The 16425-nt window shown below is 48.2% G+C and overlaps 22 non-coding genes across 22 annotated transcripts; all 22 read right to left on the bottom strand.

Annotated features, from left to right (window-relative positions):
• Window positions 1-254: 254 nt before the first annotated feature.
• LOC143871951 (5S ribosomal RNA) lies at window positions 255-373 on the bottom strand. The gene has a single exon (XR_013246711.1). It is a non-coding gene; the product is annotated as a 5S ribosomal RNA (ribosomal RNA).
• A 598-nt stretch (window positions 374-971) lies between these two features.
• LOC143873137 (5S ribosomal RNA) lies at window positions 972-1090 on the bottom strand. The gene has a single exon (XR_013247860.1). It is a non-coding gene; the product is annotated as a 5S ribosomal RNA (ribosomal RNA).
• A 597-nt stretch (window positions 1091-1687) lies between these two features.
• Window positions 1688-1806, bottom strand: LOC143871950 (5S ribosomal RNA). The gene has a single exon (XR_013246710.1). It is a non-coding gene; the product is annotated as a 5S ribosomal RNA (ribosomal RNA).
• Window positions 1807-2403: 597 nt separating this feature from the next.
• Window positions 2404-2522, bottom strand: LOC143871949 (5S ribosomal RNA). Its single transcript, XR_013246709.1, has one exon. It is a non-coding gene; the product is annotated as a 5S ribosomal RNA (ribosomal RNA).
• Window positions 2523-3232: 710 nt separating this feature from the next.
• Window positions 3233-3351, bottom strand: LOC143873124 (5S ribosomal RNA). Its single transcript, XR_013247845.1, has one exon. It is a non-coding gene; the product is annotated as a 5S ribosomal RNA (ribosomal RNA).
• Window positions 3352-3948: 597 nt separating this feature from the next.
• Window positions 3949-4067, bottom strand: LOC143871948 (5S ribosomal RNA). Its single transcript, XR_013246708.1, has one exon. It is a non-coding gene; the product is annotated as a 5S ribosomal RNA (ribosomal RNA).
• Window positions 4068-4665: 598 nt separating this feature from the next.
• LOC143871947 (5S ribosomal RNA) lies at window positions 4666-4784 on the bottom strand. Its single transcript, XR_013246707.1, has one exon. It is a non-coding gene; the product is annotated as a 5S ribosomal RNA (ribosomal RNA).
• Window positions 4785-5381: 597 nt separating this feature from the next.
• LOC143874143 (5S ribosomal RNA) lies at window positions 5382-5500 on the bottom strand. The gene has a single exon (XR_013248833.1). It is a non-coding gene; the product is annotated as a 5S ribosomal RNA (ribosomal RNA).
• Window positions 5501-6097: 597 nt separating this feature from the next.
• LOC143871946 (5S ribosomal RNA) lies at window positions 6098-6216 on the bottom strand. The gene has a single exon (XR_013246706.1). It is a non-coding gene; the product is annotated as a 5S ribosomal RNA (ribosomal RNA).
• A 710-nt stretch (window positions 6217-6926) lies between these two features.
• Window positions 6927-7045, bottom strand: LOC143871945 (5S ribosomal RNA). The gene has a single exon (XR_013246705.1). It is a non-coding gene; the product is annotated as a 5S ribosomal RNA (ribosomal RNA).
• A 597-nt stretch (window positions 7046-7642) lies between these two features.
• LOC143874142 (5S ribosomal RNA) lies at window positions 7643-7761 on the bottom strand. The gene has a single exon (XR_013248832.1). It is a non-coding gene; the product is annotated as a 5S ribosomal RNA (ribosomal RNA).
• Window positions 7762-8358: 597 nt separating this feature from the next.
• Window positions 8359-8477, bottom strand: LOC143871944 (5S ribosomal RNA). The gene has a single exon (XR_013246704.1). It is a non-coding gene; the product is annotated as a 5S ribosomal RNA (ribosomal RNA).
• A 709-nt stretch (window positions 8478-9186) lies between these two features.
• On the bottom strand, window positions 9187-9305 carry LOC143871943 (5S ribosomal RNA). The gene has a single exon (XR_013246703.1). It is a non-coding gene; the product is annotated as a 5S ribosomal RNA (ribosomal RNA).
• A 597-nt stretch (window positions 9306-9902) lies between these two features.
• Window positions 9903-10021, bottom strand: LOC143871941 (5S ribosomal RNA). The gene has a single exon (XR_013246701.1). It is a non-coding gene; the product is annotated as a 5S ribosomal RNA (ribosomal RNA).
• Window positions 10022-10618: 597 nt separating this feature from the next.
• LOC143871940 (5S ribosomal RNA) lies at window positions 10619-10737 on the bottom strand. The gene has a single exon (XR_013246700.1). It is a non-coding gene; the product is annotated as a 5S ribosomal RNA (ribosomal RNA).
• Window positions 10738-11335: 598 nt separating this feature from the next.
• LOC143871938 (5S ribosomal RNA) lies at window positions 11336-11454 on the bottom strand. The gene has a single exon (XR_013246699.1). It is a non-coding gene; the product is annotated as a 5S ribosomal RNA (ribosomal RNA).
• A 597-nt stretch (window positions 11455-12051) lies between these two features.
• Window positions 12052-12170, bottom strand: LOC143871937 (5S ribosomal RNA). Its single transcript, XR_013246698.1, has one exon. It is a non-coding gene; the product is annotated as a 5S ribosomal RNA (ribosomal RNA).
• A 597-nt stretch (window positions 12171-12767) lies between these two features.
• Window positions 12768-12886, bottom strand: LOC143871936 (5S ribosomal RNA). The gene has a single exon (XR_013246697.1). It is a non-coding gene; the product is annotated as a 5S ribosomal RNA (ribosomal RNA).
• A 709-nt stretch (window positions 12887-13595) lies between these two features.
• Window positions 13596-13714, bottom strand: LOC143871935 (5S ribosomal RNA). Its single transcript, XR_013246696.1, has one exon. It is a non-coding gene; the product is annotated as a 5S ribosomal RNA (ribosomal RNA).
• A 597-nt stretch (window positions 13715-14311) lies between these two features.
• On the bottom strand, window positions 14312-14430 carry LOC143873439 (5S ribosomal RNA). The gene has a single exon (XR_013248149.1). It is a non-coding gene; the product is annotated as a 5S ribosomal RNA (ribosomal RNA).
• Window positions 14431-15027: 597 nt separating this feature from the next.
• LOC143871934 (5S ribosomal RNA) lies at window positions 15028-15146 on the bottom strand. The gene has a single exon (XR_013246695.1). It is a non-coding gene; the product is annotated as a 5S ribosomal RNA (ribosomal RNA).
• A 597-nt stretch (window positions 15147-15743) lies between these two features.
• LOC143873068 (5S ribosomal RNA) lies at window positions 15744-15862 on the bottom strand. The gene has a single exon (XR_013247792.1). It is a non-coding gene; the product is annotated as a 5S ribosomal RNA (ribosomal RNA).
• Between the last annotated feature and the right edge of the window lie 563 nt (window positions 15863-16425).

The raw sequence follows: 16425 nt of genomic DNA, 5'->3' as shown, positions 1-16425 counted from the left end.
AATCTAAACAAACCCCCGCTATAATTTGACCGCAAATGAAATGTCAGAACGAATTCCGTTTATCGAATCAAACGACACTATCACCCCGCTATAATAAAGACCGGACGTATTTGAATTCACTATCCGGCAGAAAATAAAAAGATCCCAACCGAAACGTAGGAGGCGTCGCACTAAACGTGCGTCTCAGTTCGCATCGATGTTCCAGAACCGAAAGATTGTTCGAAAAAAGTGGTAGATAGCCGAAAAAAGTGACAGGGGTGCAACACGAGGACTTCCCAGGAGGTCACCCATCCTAGTACTACTCTCGCCCAAGCACGCTTAACTTCGGAGTTCTGATGGGATCCAGTGCATTTGTGCTGGTATGATCGCACCCAGCATGCCTCTCCATTGTCAAAGTAATAAAGAGTTTCCACTCGCATTGTCGTACGAAGTCCGTTTAAATGAAAGTGCGAAAAAATCCTGCTAGATGACACCGGATGGACGATCCGAGCATGTCGGAAAGCCGGATGACCGCCAAGGCTGTCATCGCGCGATTAATCTTCCCGAGTACCCCCGAATCAATATAAGAATCGCCACGATCTGACGGGCGGATCAAAAGTTATCGTCGGAACGATATTTGTGCACCAAGGGTAGCTCACGGCCAGTAAACACCTTCCGACCGGATTCATGACTCGCATCCACTAGTACACTCATCCGCTATAGCCTGTACGTCACTGAATCTGAACAAACCCCCGCTATAATTTGACCGCAAATGAAATGTCAGAACGAATTCCGTTTATCGAATCAAACGACACTATCACCCCGCCATAATAAAGACCGGACGTCTTTGAATTCACCATCCGGAAGAAAATAAAAAGATCCGAACCGAAACGTAGGAGGCGACGCACTAAACGTGCGTTTCAGTTCGCATCGATGTTCCAGAACCGAAAGATTGTTCGAAAAAAAGTGGTAGATAGCCGAAAAAAGTGACAGGGGTGCAACACGAGGACTTCCCAGGAGGTCACCCATTCTAGTACTACTCTCGCCCAAGCACGCTTAACTTCGGAGTTCTGATGGGATCCAGTGCATTTGTGCTGGTATGATCGCACCCAGCATGCCTCTCCATTGTCAAAGTAATAAAGAGTTTCCACTCGCATTGTCGTACGAAGTCCGTTTAAATGAAAGTGCGAAAAAATCCTGCTAGATGACACCGGATGGACGATCCGAGCATGTCGGAAAGCCGGATGACCGCCGTGGCTGTCATCGCGCGATTAATCTTCCCGAGTACCCCCGAATCAATATAAGAATCGCCACGATCTGACGGGCGGATCAAAAGTTATCGTCGAAACGATATTTGTGCACCAAGGGTAGCTCACGGCCAGTAAACACCTTCCGACCGGATTCATGACTGTCATCCACTAGTACACTCATCCGCTATAGCCTGTACGTCACTGAATCTGAACAAACCCCCGCTATAATTTGACCGCAAATGAAATGTCAGAACGAATTCCGTTTATCGAATCAAACGACACTATCACCCCGCCATAATAAAGACCGGACGTCTTTGAATTCACCATCCGGAAGAAAATAAAAAGATCCGAACCGAAACGTAGGAGGCGACGCACTAAACGTGCGTCTCAGTTCGCATCGATGTTCCAGAACCGAAAGATTGTTCGAAAAAAGTGGTAGATAGCCGAAAAAAGTGACAGGGGTGCAACACGAGGACTTCCCAGGAGGTCACCCATCCTAGTACTACTCTCGCCCAAGCACGCTTAACTTCGGAGTTCTGATGGGATCCAGTGCATTTGTGCTGGTATGATCGCACCCAGCATGCCTCTCCATTGTCAAAGTAATAAAGAGTTTCCACTCGCATTGTCGTACGAAGTCCGTTTAAATGAAAGTGCGAAAAAATCCTGCTAGATGACACCGGATGGACGATCCGAGCATGTCGGAAAGCCGGATGACCGCCAAGGCTGTCATCGCGCGATTAATCTTCCCGAGTACCCCCGAATCAATATAAGAATCGCCACGATCTGACGGGCGGATCAAAAGTTATCGTCGGAACGATATTTGTGCACCAAGGGTAGCTCACGGCCAGTAAACACCTTCCGACCGGATTCATGACTCGCATCCACTAGTACACTCATCCGCTATAGCCTGTACGTCACTGAATCTGAACAAACCCCCGCTATAATTTGACCGCAAATGAAATGTCAGAACGAATTCCGTTTATCGAATTAAACGACACTATCAGCCCGCCATAATAAAGACCGGACGTATTTGAACTCACTATCCGGCAGAAAATAAAAAGATCCCAACCGAAACGTAGGAGGCGTCGCACTAAACGTGCGTTTCAGTTCGCATCGATGTTCCAGAACCGAAAGATTGTTCGAAAAAAGTGGTAGATAGCCGAAAAAAGTGACAGGGGTGCAACACGAGGACTTCCCAGGAGGTCACCCATCCTAGTACTACTCTCGCCCAAGCACGCTTAACTTCGGAGTTCTGATGGGATCCAGTGCATTTGTGCTGGTATGATCGCACCCAGCATGAGGACTTCCCAGGAGGTCACCCATCCTAGTACTACTCTCGCCCAAGCACGCTTAACTTCGGAGTTCTGATGGGATCCAGTGCATTTGTGCTGGTATGATCGCACCCAGCATGCCTCTCCATTGTCAAAGTAATAAAGAGTTTCCACTCGCATTGTCGTACGAAGTCCGTTTAAATGAAAGTGCGAAAAAATCCTGCTAGATGACACCGGATGGACGATCCGAGCATGTCGGGAAGCGGGATGACCGCCAGGGCCGTCAACGCGCGATTAATCTTCCCGAGTACCCCCGAATCAATATAAGAATCGCCACGATCTGACGGGCGGATCAAAAGTTATCGTCGGAACGATATTTGTGCACCAAGGGTACCTCACGGCCAGTAAACACCTTCCGACCGGATTCATGACTCGCATCCACTAGTACACTCATCCGCTATAGCCTGTACGTCACTGAATCTGAACAAACCCCCTCTATAATTTGACCGCAAATGAAATGTCAGAACGAATTCCGTTTATCGAATCAAACGACACTATCACCCCGCCATAATAAAGACCGGACGTCTTTGAATTCACCATCCGGAAGAAAATAAAAAGATCCGAACCGAAACGTAGGAGGCGACGCACTAAACGTGCGTTTCAGTTCGCATCGATGTTCCAGAACCGAAAGATTGTTCGAAAAAAAGTGGTAGATAGCCGAAAAAAGTGACAGGGGTGCAACACGAGGACTTCCCAGGAGGTCACCCATCCTAGTACTACTCTCGCCCAAGCACGCTTAACTTCGGAGTTCTGATGGGATCCAGTGCATTTGTGCTGGTATGATCACACCCAGCATGCCTCTCCATTGTCAAAGTAATAAAGAGTTTCCACTCGCATTGTCGTACGAAGTCCGTTTAAATGAAAGTGCGAAAAAATCCTGCTAGATGACACCGGATGGACGATCCGAGCATGTCGGAAAGCCGGATGACCGCCGTGGCTGTCATCGCGCGATTAATCTTCCCGAGTACCCCCGAATCAATATAAGAATCGCCACGATCTGACGGGCGGATCAAAAGTTATCGTCGAAACGATATTTGTGCACCAAGGGTAGCTCACGGCCAGTAAACACCTTCCGACCGGATTCATGACTTTCATCCACTAGTACACTCATCCGCTATAGCCTGTACGTCACTGAATCTGAACAAACCCCCGCTATAATTTGACCGCAAATGAAATGTCAGAACGAATTCCGTTTATCGAATCAAACGACACTATCACCCCGCCATAATAAAGACCGGACGTCTTTGAATTCACCATCCGGAAGAAAATAAAAAGATCCGAACCGAAACGTAGGAGGCGACGCACTAAACGTGCGTCTCAGTTCGCATCGATGTTCCAGAACCGAAAGATTGTTCGAAAAAAGTGGTAGATAGCCGAAAAAAGTGACAGGGGTGCAACACGAGGACTTCCCAGGAGGTCACCCATCCTAGTACTACTCTCGCCCAAGCACGCTTAACTTCGGAGTTCTGATGGGATCCAGTGCATTTGTGCTGGTATGATCGCACCCAGCATGCCTCTCCATTGTCAAAGTAATAAAGAGTTTCCACTCGCATTGTCGTACGAAGTCCGTTTAAATGAAAGTGCGAAAAAATCCTGCTAGATGACACCGGATGGACGATCCGAGCATGTCGGAAAGCCGGATGACCGCCAAGGCTGTCATCGCGCGATTAATCTTCCCGAGTACCCCCGAATCAATATAAGAATCGCCACGATCTGACGGGCGGATCAAAAGTTATCGTCGGAACGATATTTGTGCACCAAGGGTAGCTCACGGCCAGTAAACACCTTCCGACCGGATTCATGACTCGCATCCACTAGTACACTCATCCGCTATAGCCTGTACGTCACTGAATCTGAACAAACCCCCGCTATAATTTGACCGCAAATGAAATGTCAGAACGAATTCCGTTTATCGAATCAAACGACACTATCACCCCGCCATAATAAAGACCGGACGTCTTTGAATTCACCATCCGGAAGAAAATAAAAAGATCCGAACCGAAACGTAGGAGGCGACGCACTAAACGTGCGTTTCAGTTCGCATCGATGTTCCAGAACCGAAAGATTGTTCGAAAAAAAGTGGTAGATAGCCGAAAAAAGTGACAGGGGTGCAACACGAGGACTTCCCAGGAGGTCACCCATCCTAGTACTACTCTCGCCCAAGCACGCTTAACTTCGGAGTTCTGATGGGATCCAGTGCATTTGTGCTGGTATGATCGCACCCAGCATGCCTCTCCATTGTCAAAGTAATAAAGAGTTTCCACTCGCATTGTCGTACGAAGTCCGTTTAAATGAAAGTGCGAAAAAATCCTGCTAGATGACACCGGATGGACGATCCGAGCATGTCGGAAAGCCGGATGACCGCCGTGGCTGTCATCGCGCGATTAATCTTCCCGAGTACCCCCGAATCAATATAAGAATCGCCACGATCTGACGGGCGGATCAAAAGTTATCGTCGAAACGATATTTGTGCACCAAGGGTAGCTCACGGCCAGTAAACACCTTCCGACCGGATTCATGACTGTCATCCACTAGTACACTCATCCGCTATAGCCTGTACGTCACTGAATCTGAACAAACCCCCGCTATAATTTGACCGCAAATGAAATGTCAGAACGAATTCCGTTTATCGAATCAAACGACACTATCACCCCGCCATAATAAAGACCGGACGTCTTTGAATTCACCATCCGGAAGAAAATAAAAAGATCCGAACCGAAACGTAGGAGGCGACGCACTAAACGTGCGTCTCAGTTCGCATCGATGTTCCAGAACCGAAAGATTGTTCGAAAAAAGTGGTAGATAGCCGAAAAAAGTGACAGGGGTGCAACACGAGGACTTCCCAGGAGGTCACCCATCCTAGTACTACTCTCGCCCAAGCACGCTTAACTTCGGAGTTCTGATGGGATTCAGTGCATTTGTGCTGGTATGATCGCACCCAGCATGCCTCTCCATTGTCAAAGTAATAAAGAGTTTCCACTCGCATTGTCGTACGAAGTCCGTTTAAATGAAAGTGCGAAAAAATCCTGCTAGATGACACCGGATGGACGATCCGAGCATGTCGGAAAGCCGGATGACCGCCAAGGCTGTCATCGCGCGATTAATCTTCCCGAGTACCCCCGAATCAATATAAGAATCGCCACGATCTGACGGGCGGATCAAAAGTTATCGTCGGAACGATATTTGTGCACCAAGGGTAGCTCACGGCCAGTAAACACCTTCCGACCGGATTCATGACTCGCATCCACTAGTACACTCATCCGCTATAGCCTGTACGTCACTGAATCTGAACAAACCCCCGCTATAATTTGACCGCAAATGAAATGTCAGAACGAATTCCGTTTATCGAATTAAACGACACTATCAGCCCGCCATAATAAAGACCGGACGTATTTGAACTCACTATCCGGCAGAAAATAAAAAGATCCCAACCGAAACGTAGGAGGCGTCGCACTAAACGTGCGTTTCAGTTCGCATCGATGTTCCAGAACCGAAAGATTGTTCGAAAAAAGTGGTAGATAGCCGAAAAAAGTGACAGGGGTGCAACACGAGGACTTCCCAGGAGGTCACCCATCCTAGTACTACTCTCGCCCAAGCACGCTTAACTTCGGAGTTCTGATGGGATCCAGTGCATTTGTGCTGGTATGATCGCACCCAGCATGAGGACTTCCCAGGAGGTCACCCATCCTAGTACTACTCTCGCCCAAGCACGCTTAACTTCGGAGTTCTGATGGGATCCAGTGCATTTGTGCTGGTATGATCGCACCCAGCATGCCTCTCCATTGTCAAAGTAATAAAGAGTTTCCACTCGCATTGTCGTACGAAGTCCGTTTAAATGAAAGTGCGAAAAAATCCTGCTAGATGACACCGGATGGACGATCCGAGCATGTCGGGAAGCGGGATGACCGCCAGGGCCGTCAACGCGCGATTAATCTTCCCGAGTACCCCCGAATCAATATAAGAATCGCCACGATCTGACGGGCGGATCAAAAGTTATCGTCGGAACGATATTTGTGCACCAAGGGTACCTCACGGCCAGTAAACACCTTCCGACCGGATTCATGACTCGCATCCACTAGTACACTCATCCGCTATAGCCTGTACGTCACTGAGTCTGAACAAACCCCAGCTATAATTTGACCGCAAATGAAATGTCAGAACGAATTCCGTTTATCGAATCAAACGACACTATCACCCCGCCATAATAAAGACCGGACGTCTTTGAATTCACCATCCGGAAGAAAATAAAAAGATCCGAACCGAAACGTAGGAGGCGACGCACTAAACGTGCGTTTCAGTTCGCATCGATGTTCCAGAACCGAAAGATTGTTCGAAAAAAAGTGGTAGATAGCCGAAAAAAGTGACAGGGGTGCAACACGAGGACTTCCCAGGAGGTCACCCATCCTAGTACTACTCTCGCCCAAGCACGCTTAACTTCGGAGTTCTGATGGGATCCAGTGCATTTGTGCTGGTATGATCGCACCCAGCATGCCTCTCCATTGTCAAAGTAATAAAGAGTTTCCACTCGCATTGTCGTACGAAGTCCGTTTAAATGAAAGTGCGAAAAAATCCTGCTAGATGACACCGGATGGACGATCCGAGCATGTCGGAAAGCCGGATGACCGCCGTGGCTGTCATCGCGCGATTAATCTTCCCGAGTACCCCCGAATCAATATAAGAATCGCCACGATCTGACGGGCGGATCAAAAGTTATCGTCGAAACGATATTTGTGCACCAAGGGTAGCTCACGGCCAGTAAACACCTTCCGACCGGATTCATGACTGTCATCCACTAGTACACTCATCCGCTATAGCCTGTACGTCACTGAATCTGAACAAACCCCCGCTATAATTTGACCGCAAATGAAATGTCAGAACGAATTCCGTTTATCGAATCAAACGACACTATCACCCCGCCATAATAAAGACCGGACGTCTTTGAATTCACCATCCGGAAGAAAATAAAAAGATCCGAACCGAAACGTAGGAGGCGACGCACTAAACGTGCGTCTCAGTTCGCATCGATGTTCCAGAACCGAAAGATTGTTCGAAAAAAGTGGTAGATAGCCGAAAAAAGTGACAGGGGTGCAACACGAGGACTTCCCAGGAGGTCACCCATCCTAGTACTACTCTCGCCCAAGCACGCTTAACTTCGGAGTTCTGATGGGATTCAGTGCATTTGTGCTGGTATGATCGCACCCAGCATGCCTCTCCATTGTCAAAGTAATAAAGAGTTTCCACTCGCATTGTCGTACGAAGTCCGTTTAAATGAAAGTGCGAAAAAATCCTGCTAGATGACACCGGATGGACGATCCGAGCATGTCGGAAAGCCGGATGACCGCCAAGGCTGTCATCGCGCGATTAATCTTCCCGAGTACCCCCGAATCAATATAAGAATCGCCACGATCTGACGGGCGGATCAAAAGTTATCGTCGGAACGATATTTGTGCACCAAGGGTAGCTCACGGCCAGTAAACACCTTCCGACCGGATTCATGACTCGCATCCACTAGTACACTCATCCGCTATAGCCTGTACGTCACTGAATCTGAACAAACCCCCGCTATAATTTGACCGCAAATGAAATGTCAGAACGAATTCCGTTTATCGAATTAAACGACACTATCAGCCCGCCATAATAAAGACCGGACGTATTTGAACTCACTATCCGGCAGAAAATAAAAAGATCCCAACCGAAACGTAGGAGGCGTCGCACTAAACGTGCGTTTCAGTTCGCATCGATGTTCCAGAACCGAAAGATTGTTCGAAAAAAGTGGTAGATAGCCGAAAAAAGTGACAGGGGTGCAACACGAGGACTTCCCAGGAGGTCACCCATCCTAGTACTACTCTCGCCCAAGCACGCTTAACTTCGGAGTTCTGATGGGATCCAGTGCATTTGTGCTGGTATGATCGCACCCAGCATGAGGACTTCCCAGGAGGTCACCCATCCTAGTACTACTCTCGCCCAAGCACGCTTAACTTCGGAGTTCTGATGGGATCCAGTGCATTTGTGCTGGTATGATCGCACCCAGCATGCCTCTCCATTGTCAAAGTAATAAAGAGTTTCCACTCGCATTGTCGTACGAAGTCCGTTTAAATGAAAGTGCGAAAAAATCCTGCTAGATGACACCGGATGGACGATCCGAGCATGTCGGGAAGCGGGATGACCGCCAGGGCCGTCAACGCGCGATTAATCTTCCCGAGTACCCCCGAATCAATATAAGAATCGCCACGATCTGACGGGCGGATCAAAAGTTATCGTCGGAACGATATTTGTGCACCAAGGGTACCTCACGGCCAGTAAACACCTTCCGACCGGATTCATGACTCGCATCCACTAGTACACTCATCCGCTATAGCCTGTACGTCACTGAGTCTGAACAAACCCCAGCTATAATTTGACCGCAAATGAAATGTCAGAACGAATTCCGTTTATCGAATCAAACGACACTATCACCCCGCCATAATAAAGACCGGACGTCTTTGAATTCACCATCCGGAAGAAAATAAAAAGATCCGAACCGAAACGTAGGAGGCGACGCACTAAACGTGCGTTTCAGTTCGCATCGATGTTCCAGAACCGAAAGATTGTTCGAAAAAAGTGGTAGATAGCCGAAAAAAGTGACAGGGGTGCAACACGAGGACTTCCCAGGAGGTCACCCATCCTAGTACTACTCTCGCCCAAGCACGCTTAACTTCGGAGTTCTGATGGGATCCAGTGCATTTGTGCTGGTATGATCGCACCCAGCATGCCTCTCCATTGTCAAAGTAATAAAGAGTTTCCACTCGCATTGTCGTACGAAGTCCGTTTAAATGAAAGTGCGAAAAAATCCTGCTAGATGACACCCGATGGACGATCCGAGCATGTCGGGAAGCCGGATGACCGCCAGGGCTGTCATCGCGCGATTAATCTTCCCGAGTACCCCCGAATCAATATAAGAATCGCCACGATCTGACGGGCGGATCAAAAGTTATCGTCGGAACGATATTTGTGCACCAAGGGTAGCTCACGGCCAGTAAACACCTTCCGACCGGATTCATGACTCGCATCCACTAGTACACTCATCCGCTATAGCCTGTACGTCACTGAATCTGAACAAACCCCCGCTATAATTTGACCGCAAATGAAATGTCAGAACGAATTCCGTTTATCGAATCAAACGACACTATCACCCCGCCATAATAAAGACCGGACGTCTTTGAATTCACCATCCGGAAGAAAATAAAAAGATCCGAACCGAAACCTAGGAGGCGACGCACTAAACGTGCGTTTCAGTTCGCATCGATGTTCCAGAACCGAAAGATTGTTCGAAAAAAGTGGTAGATAGCCGAAAAAAGTGACAGGGGTGCAACACGAGGACTTCCCAGGAGGTCACCCATCCTAGTACTACTCTCGCCCAAGCACGCTTAACTTCGGAGTTCTGATGGGATCCAGTGCATTTGTGCTGGTATGATCGCACCCAGCATGCCTCTCCATTGTCAAAGTAATAAAGAGTTTCCACTCGCATTGTCGTACGAAGTCCGTTTAAATGAAAGTGCGAAAAAATCCTGCTAGATGACACCCGATGGACGATCCGAGCATGTCGGGAAGCCGGATGACCGCCAGGGCTGTCATCGCGCGATTAATCTTCCCGAGTACCCCCGAATCAATATAAGAATCGCCACGATCTGACGGGCGGATCAAAAGTTATCGTCGGAACGATATTTGTGCACCAAGGGTAGCTCACGGCCAGTAAACACCTTCCGACCGGATTCATGACTTTCATCCACTAGTACACTCATCCGCTATAGCGTGTACGTCACTGAATCTAAACAAACCCCCGCTATAATTTGACCGCAAATGAAATGTCAGAACGAATTCCGTTTATCGAATCAAACGACACTATCACCCCGCTATAATAAAGACCGGACGTATTTGAATTCACTATCCGGCAGAAAATAAAAAGATCCCAACCGAAACGTAGGAGGCGTCGCACTAAACGTGCGTCTCAGTTCGCATCGATGTTCCAGAACCGAAAGATTGTTCGAAAAAAGTGGTAGATAGCCGAAAAAAGTGACAGGGGTGCAACACGAGGACTTCCCAGGAGGTCACCCATCCTAGTACTACTCTCGCCCAAGCACGCTTAACTTCGGAGTTCTGATGGGATCCAGTGCATTTGTGCTGGTATGATCGCACCCAGCATGCCTCTCCATTGTCAAAGTAATAAAGAGTTTCCACTCGCATTGTCGTACGAAGTCCGTTTAAATGAAAGTGCGAAAAAATCCTGCTAGATGACACCGGATGGACGATCCGAGCATGTCGGAAAGCCGGATGACCGCCAGAGCTGTCATCGCGCGATGAATCTTCCCGAGTACCCCCGAATCAATATAAGAATCGCCACGATCTGACGGGCGGATCAAAAGTTATCGTCGGAACGATATTTGTGCACCAAGGGTAGCTCACGGCCAGTAAACACCTTCCGACCGGATTCATGACTCGCATCCACTAGTACACTCATCCGCTATAGCCTGTACGTCACTGAATCTGAACAAACCCCCGCTATAATTTGACCGCAAATGAAATGTCAGAACGAATTCCGTTTATCGAATCAAACGACACTATCACCCCGCCATAATAAAGACCGGACGTCTTTGAATTCACCATCCGGAAGAAAATAAAAAGATCCGAACCGAAACGTAGGAGGCGACGCACTAAACGTGCGTTTCAGTTCGCATCGATGTTCCAGAACCGAAAGATTGTTCGAAAAAAAGTGGTAGATAGCCGAAAAAAGTGACAGGGGTGCAACACGAGGACTTCCCAGGAGGTCACCCATCCTAGTACTACTCTCGCCCAAGCACGCTTAACTTCGGAGTTCTGATGGGATCCAGTGCATTTGTGCTGGTATGATCGCACCCAGCATGCCTCTCCATTGTCAAAGTAATAAAGAGTTTCCACTCGCATTGTCGTACGAAGTCCGTTTAAATGAAAGTGCGAAAAAATCCTGCTAGATGACACCGGATGGACGATCCGAGCATGTCGGAAAGCCGGATGACCGCCGTGGCTGTCATCGCGCGATTAATCTTCCCGAGTACCCCCGAATCAATATAAGAATCGCCACGATCTGACGGGCGGATCAAAAGTTATCGTCGAAACGATATTTGTGCACCAAGGGTAGCTCACGGCCAGTAAACACCTTCCGACCGGATTCATGACTGTCATCCACTAGTACACTCATCCGCTATAGCCTGTACGTCACTGAATCTGAACAAACCCCCGCTATAATTTGACCGCAAATGAAATGTCAGAACGAATTCCGTTTATCGAATCAAACGACACTATCACCCCGCCATAATAAAGACCGGACGTCTTTGAATTCACCATCCGGAAGAAAATAAAAAGATCCGAACTGAAACGTAGGAGGCGACGCACTAAACGTGCGTCTCAGTTCGCATCGATGTTCCAGAACCGAAAGATTGTTCGAAAAAAGTGGTAGATAGCCGAAAAAAGTGACAGGGGTGCAACACGAGGACTTCCCAGGAGGTCACCCATCCTAGTACTACTCTCGCCCAAGCACGCTTAACTTCGGAGTTCTGATGGGATCCAGTGCATTTGTGCTGGTATGATCGCACCCAGCATGCCTCTCCATTGTCAAAGTAATAAAGAGTTTCCACTCGCATTGTCGTACGAAGTCCGTTTAAATGAAAGTGCGAAAAAATCCTGCTAGATGACACCGGATGGACGATCCGAGCATGTCGGAAAGCCGGATGACCGCCAAGGCTGTCATCGCGCGATTAATCTTCCCGAGTACCCCCGAATCAATATAAGAATCGCCACGATCTGACGGGCGGATCAAAAGTTATCGTCGGAACGATATTTGTGCACCAAGGGTAGCTCACGGCCAGTAAACACCTTCCGACCGGATTCATGACTCGCATCCACTAGTACACTCATCCGCTATAGCCTGTACGTCACTGAATCTGAACAAACCCCCGCTATAATTTGACCGCAAATGAAATGTCAGAACGAATTCCGTTTATCGAATTAAACGACACTATCAGCCCGCCATAATAAAGACCGGACGTATTTGAACTCACTATCCGGCAGAAAATAAAAAGATCCCAACCGAAACGTAGGAGGCGTCGCACTAAACGTGCGTTTCAGTTCGCATCGATGTTCCAGAACCGAAAGATTGTTCGAAAAAAGTGGTAGATAGCCGAAAAAAGTGACAGGGGTGCAACACGAGGACTTCCCAGGAGGTCACCCATCCTAGTACTACTCTCGCCCAAGCACGCTTAACTTCGGAGTTCTGATGGGATCCAGTGCATTTGTGCTGGTATGATCGCACCCAGCATGAGGACTTCCCAGGAGGTCACCCATCCTAGTACTACTCTCGCCCAAGCACGCTTAACTTCGGAGTTCTGATGGGATCCAGTGCATTTGTGCTGGTATGATCGCACCCAGCATGCCTCTCCATTGTCAAAGTAATAAAGAGTTTCCACTCGCATTGTCGTACGAAGTCCGTTTAAATGAAAGTGCGAAAAAATCCTGCTAGATGACACCGGATGGACGATCCGAGCATGTCGGGAAGCGGGATGACCGCCAGGGCCGTCAACGCGCGATTAATCTTCCCGAGTACCCCCGAATCAATATAAGAATCGCCACGATCTGACGGGCGGATCAAAAGTTATCGTCGGAACGATATTTGTGCACCAAGGGTACCTCACGGCCAGTAAACACCTTCCGACCGGATTCATGACTCGCATCCACTAGTACACTCATCCGCTATAGCCTGTACGTCACTGAGTCTGAACAAACCCCAGCTATAATTTGACCGCAAATGAAATGTCAGAACGAATTCCGTTTATCGAATCAAACGACACTATCACCCCGCCATAATAAAGACCGGACGTCTTTGAATTCACCATCCGGAAGAAAATAAAAAGATCCGAACCGAAACGTAGGAGGCGACGCACTAAACGTGCGTTTCAGTTCGCATCGATGTTCCAGAACCGAAAGATTGTTCGAAAAAAGTGGTAGATAGCCGAAAAAAGTGACAGGGGTGCAACACGAGGACTTCCCAGGAGGTCACCCATCCTAGTACTACTCTCGCCCAAGCACGCTTAACTTCGGAGTTCTGATGGGATCCAGTGCATTTGTGCTGGTATGATCGCACCCAGCATGCCTCTCCATTGTCAAAGTAATAAAGAGTTTCCACTCGCATTGTCGTACGAAGTCCGTTTAAATGAAAGTGCGAAAAAATCCTGCTAGATGACACCCGATGGACGATCCGAGCATGTCGGGAAGCCGGATGACCGCCAGGGCTGTCATCGCGCGATTAATCTTCCCGAGTACCCCCGAATCAATATAAGAATCGCCACGATCTGACGGGCGGATCAAAAGTTATCGTCGGAACGATATTTGTGCACCAAGGGTAGCTCACGGCCAGTAAACACCTTCCGACCGGATTCATGACTCGCATCCACTAGTACACTCATCCGCTATAGCCTGTACGTCACTGAATCTGAACAAACCCCCGCTATAATTTGACCGCAAATGAAATGTCAGAACGAATTCCGTTTATCGAATCAAACGACACTATCACCCCGCCATAATAAAGACCGGACGTCTTTGAATTCACCATCCGGAAGAAAATAAAAAGATCCGAACCGAAACCTAGGAGGCGACGCACTAAACGTGCGTTTCAGTTCGCATCGATGTTCCAGAACCGAAAGATTGTTCGAAAAAAGTGGTAGATAGCCGAAAAAAGTGACAGGGGTGCAACACGAGGACTTCCCAGGAGGTCACCCATCCTAGTACTACTCTCGCCCAAACACGCTTAACTTCGGAGTTCTGATGGGATCCAGTGCATTTGTGCTGGTATGATCGCACCCAGCATGCCTCTCCATTGTCAAAGTAATAAAGAGTTTCCACTCGCATTGTCGTACGAAGTCCGTTTAAATGAAAGTGCGAAAAAATCCTGCTAGATGACACCCGATGGACGATCCGAGCATGTCGGGAAGCCGGATGACCGCCAGGGCTGTCATCGCGCGATTAATCTTCCCGAGTACCCCCGAATCAATATAAGAATCGCCACGATCTGACGGGCGGATCAAAAGTTATCGTCGGAACGATATTTGTGCACCAAGGGTAGCTCACGGCCAGTAAACACCTTCCGACCGGATTCATGACTTTCATCCACTAGTACACTCATCCGCTATAGCGTGTACGTCACTGAATCTAAACAAACCCCCGCTATAATTTGACCGCAAATGAAATGTCAGAACGAATTCCGTTTATCGAATCAAACGACACTATCACCCCGCTATAATAAAGACCGGACGTATTTGAATTCACTATCCGGCAGAAAATAAAAAGATCCCAACCGAAACGTAGGAGGCGTCGCACTAAACGTGCGTTTCAGTTCGCATCGATGTTCCAGAACCGAAAGATTGTTCGAAAAAAGTGGTAGATAGCCGAAAAAAGTGACAGGGGTGCAACACGAGGACTTCCCAGGAGGTCACCCATCCTAGTACTACTCTCGCCCAAGCACGCTTAACTTCGGAGTTCTGATGGGATCCAGTGCATTTGTGCTGGTATGATCGCACCCAGCATGCCTCTCCATTGTCAAAGTAATAAAGAGTTTCCACTCGCATTGTCGTACGAAGTCCGTTTAAATGAAAGTGCGAAAAAATCCTGCTAGATGACACCGGATGGACGATCCGAGCATGTAGGGAAGCCGGATGACCGCCAGAGCTGTCATCGCGCGATGAATCTTCCCGATTACCCCCGAATCAATATAAGAATCGCCACGATCTGACGGGCGGATCAAAAGTTATCGTCGGAACGATATTTGTGCACCAAGGGTAGCTCACGGCCAGTAAACACCTTCCGACCGGATTCATGACTCGCATCCACTAGTACACTCATCCGCTATAGCCTGTACGTCACTGAATCTGAACAAACCCCCGCTATAATTTGACCGCAAATGAAATGTCAGAACGAATTCCGTTTATCGAATCAAACGACACTATCACCCCGCCATAATAAAGACCGGACGTCTTTGAATTAACCATCCGGAAGAAAATAAAAAGATCCGTACCGAAACGTAGGAGGCGACGCACTAAACGTGCGTTTCAGTTCGCATCGATGTTCCAGAACCGAAAGATTGTTCGAAAAAAGTGGTAGATAGCCGAAAAAAGTGACAGGGGTGCAACACGAGGAGTTCCCAGGAGGTCACCCATCCTAGTACTACTCTCGCCCAAGCACGCTTAACTTCGGAGTTCTGATGGGATCCAGTGCATTTGTGCTGGTATGATCGCACCCAGCATGCCTCTCTATTGTCAAAGTAATAAAGAGTTTCCACTCGCATTGTCGTACGAAGTCCGTTTAAATGAAAGTGCGAAAAAATCCTGCTAGATGCCATCGGATGGACGATCCGAGCATGTCGGGAAGCCGGATGACCGCCAGGGCTGTCATCGCGCGATGAATCTTCCCGCTTACCCCCGAATCAATATAAGAATCGCCACGATCTGACGGGCGGATCAAAAGTTATCGTCGGAACGATATTTGTGCACCAAGGGTAGCTCACGGCCAGTAAACACCTTCCGACCGGATTCATGACTCGCATCCACTAGTACACTCATCCGCTATAGCCTGTACGTCACTGAATCTAAACAAACCCCCGCTATAATTTGACCGCAAATGAAATGTCAGAACGAATTCCGTTTATCGAATCAAACGACACTATCACCCCGCCATAATAAAGACCGGACGTCTTTGAATTCACCATCCGGAAGAAAATAAAAAGATCCGAACCGAAACGTAGGAGGCGACGCACTAAACGTGCGTTTCAGTTCGCATCGATGTTCCAGAACCGAAAGATTGTT

The sequence above is a fragment of the Tasmannia lanceolata genome, unplaced genomic scaffold (genome assembly GCF_043159265.1).
Source record: "Tasmannia lanceolata isolate RefF3 unplaced genomic scaffold, GAP_Taslan_0.1 ptg000003l, whole genome shotgun sequence".
NCBI lineage: Eukaryota > Viridiplantae > Streptophyta > Magnoliopsida > Canellales > Winteraceae > Tasmannia > Tasmannia lanceolata.
The sequence above is the reverse complement of the archived record's forward strand: the minus strand, read 5'-3'. Positions and strand labels throughout refer to the sequence as shown.